The 3,167-nt window shown below is 29.7% G+C and overlaps 1 protein-coding gene across 1 annotated transcript in view; it reads left to right on the top strand.

Annotated features, from left to right (window-relative positions):
• LOC117176533 (pleckstrin homology domain-containing family G member 4B-like) overlaps positions 1-3,167 on the top strand; it is a 19,830-nt gene that overhangs the window by 11,960 nt on the left and 4,703 nt on the right. The gene's annotated exons all lie outside the window — the stretch shown is intronic.

Genomic DNA, 3,167 nt, shown 5'->3' with positions numbered 1-3,167 from the left:
TTGGAAGGAGAATGTAATAGTAGCAGTCATAACAAAAAGAAGAAGAGTATCTTTCCAAGATATGCCGATAGTCACTTTATCCCTAATTCTCCTTAGATATTTTTTAATGTTATTCTTAATAGCTAATCTTAGTACAAAATCTACTGCATTCTCGTCGTAAATTGTAGATATTATATTGAATAACACTATTATTTCAGTATTGTACTGTGTTTAACACCGTTTTATTTTATTACTTTATGAAATATACTATAATGGGTGCCTTTTGTAGCTAAACCACGCATTTCATTTCAATCCACTTTCATTAAACCTTAATGTTAAATAATACTTGATACTTATAATTTTAATAATAATACCTAATGATTATTTAATATTTTACTAGTATATTTGCATCTAGGATCTATAACAGGTAGCGACCCGGTATATCTGAGAATTTGCCGAAAATTTGTGCACCTTGAAAACTACGGGAAAATTCCGTGAATTTATGAGTATTTTTGGGAAATCTGTTGTCGTAAATTTGAATAGAAATAAAAATATCTTTAGCTATCCTAGATATTTAAATCAATTGGAAAATCGAACTTCTAGGCTCAGTCGAGGAGTTTCACAACCAGTAATACTTGTGTGCCATTATTTGATAAGAATTATTCTTTTTTAGTAGAAAATAAATCTTTTTTATTTTAAAATGCAAGAATTTGTTAGAAAATTGAAGTATTAGGTTGACCAAAAAAGTTAAATTCTGAGCAAAAAAATATAATAGTTGATATTTCTACAAAAAAATATTCTAATCACATATTGGAAGCCGTCCAATTAATTAAAAAAAGCGAATTTCCAATCAAACTGCTAAAGCTTCAACCTGAACAGAATAATTTGCAGCTACTATCGGCGAGAAAACTATAGACATCTGCCTTTGAAGCTTAACAACTCAGTCCAAAAAAAATGCTAGCGCAACAAAAAAACAGTCATATAAAAGCTGAAAGTGTTCTACGTAAATGAGCTTGAAGGCGTTTATGTAAAAAAATTTTGTGCTTAGCAGACTGAAAAATGTAAAAAAAGTCAGGATTTTCGGGTACATTTAGGAACAGTCAAGTTTAGAGCATTATTTCTTATACAAGGGGCGATGGAAATTTTTTTTTAAAATTCATGAGCATGAGGAAAACTGTTGTGAACCAGTTGCAGTTGAGAAGTTTGAAAAATAATAAAAATTGTTGCTTGAAAGTACAAAAACGTGCAACTATATTATGTTCAGTTCTAATACAGATATGAAAGCGATTCAAACTGCAAACTGTAATTGATAGGCTCTATTTATTTTCAATCGCCCATAAGGATGTGTTAGTCTTATTTTTTGTGAAAATCGCGATATTTTCAGACATTTTTTTTGTTGGAAAACAAGTGACAGAAAGCAGGGGGGGGGCTCGTTTTTTACTGCTGACCGCTGGTGCCTTTCTTTGACCCGTGGCCAGGTACCATCCAAGCATTCAGAACTAGGGGCTGAAGAATGGCACCAACGGTCGGCAGTAAAACAAAAAAGGACCCCCCCCCTGCTTTCTGTCATTTGTTTTCCAACAAAAAAAAATGTCTAAAGATAACGCGATTTTCACAAAAAAGAAGACTAACACATCCTTCTGGGTGATTGAAAATAAATACAGAACCTATCAATTACAGTTTGCAGTTTGAATCGCTTTAATATCTGTATTAGAACTGAAGATAATATAGTTGCACATTTTTGTACTTTTAAGCAACAATTTTGATTATTTTTTAAATTTCTCAACTGCAACTGGTTCACAATAGTTTTCCTCATACTCATGAATTTTATCAAATTTTTTACATCGCCCCTTGTATAAGAAATAATGCTCTAAACTTGACTGATCTTAAATGTACCCAAAAATCCTTACTTTCTTTTACATTTTTCTGTCTACTAAGCACAATTTTTTTTTTACATAACCGTCTTCAAGCTCATTACCGAAGAACACTTTCAGCTTTTAAATGAGTGTTTTTTTTTTGTTGTGCTAGCATTTTTTTTTTGAATGAGTTGTTAAGCTTCAAAGGCAGATGCCTATAGTTTTCTCGCCGATAGTAGTTGCATTTCTGCTCAAGAAAGATGAAATTTATAATTAAAAAGATACGTTTCTGAACCAAAAGGACGAATTTTTAAGAAAATAGTTCAAATGTTATTCAAAAAACATTTTCCAGTCAAGACGTAACAAAAATTTTAACCAAACTGTTGAATTTTCTAGTCAAAAAGATGAGGTTTATTCAAAACAGTTATATTTTTAATTGGAAAATAAACATTTTTGACAAAAAATTTAATTTACTTAATTTATCTTAAAAAGTAAATCGATAATATTAATCTTATTAATATTTAATAGAAATCTATAATATTAAATTTTAATGCATACTTACTAATTTTTATAGAAAAATTAAATTATGATGTACTATATTACATTACTTACCTAAGCAGTTGCAAAACATTTAAGGTTATAATTGGAGGTTTAAATAAACTATTTTGAACATCTTCTTTAGAATAAATAATAAATTGTACGGTAAAGTTGTGTCTTATAAACAATATTTTTAATACATCACTAGCATAATACAGCGACATATAATTAAAAACACGGCGAAAGTGACCGTCTCAGTAATGGAAACGCAATTTAGTAACTCAGGATCAAGTGTCCGAAACTGAGATAGTCAGCGACAGCTCGTCCTGATTTAGGCGACTTCGCCAAAAATTTGTCCAAATGCGGGAATTAAAATATTCATAAATTATCGAATAAAATCGCTAATAAAGTTATGAATTTCATTCTTATACATATTAAAAGGTGCAAAAACATTTCTTTTTCTTTTAGTGCAGGAAATTTCAATAATACAATGCTGTAAAAGTTATGGGGAAAGTTTTGAAATAAAAAACAAAAAAAATGGTGAATTTTGTAGCAATTGATTCACAAATTTTTAAGAATATTTTTGATTATTTTTTACTAAATTATAGCTTGCCACGACAAAAATAAATAGTGGTAACAACTTTAAAAGAACTTCAAAAATAGTAAATCATCGGGGATGGAGAAAAAAGATAACCAAGAAAGCAAAACAAAGGCGAATCAAAATTGAGAACCTACAGAAACCGGATGTGCGAATAGATTTCCAAAATAAGATAATCGAAAGCATAGATAGGGCAA

The sequence above is a fragment of the Belonocnema kinseyi genome, chromosome 7 (assembly GCF_010883055.1).
Source record: "Belonocnema kinseyi isolate 2016_QV_RU_SX_M_011 chromosome 7, B_treatae_v1, whole genome shotgun sequence".
Taxonomy (NCBI): Eukaryota; Metazoa; Arthropoda; class Insecta; order Hymenoptera; family Cynipidae; genus Belonocnema; species Belonocnema kinseyi.
The sequence above is the reverse complement of the archived record's forward strand: the minus strand, read 5'-3'. Positions and strand labels throughout refer to the sequence as shown.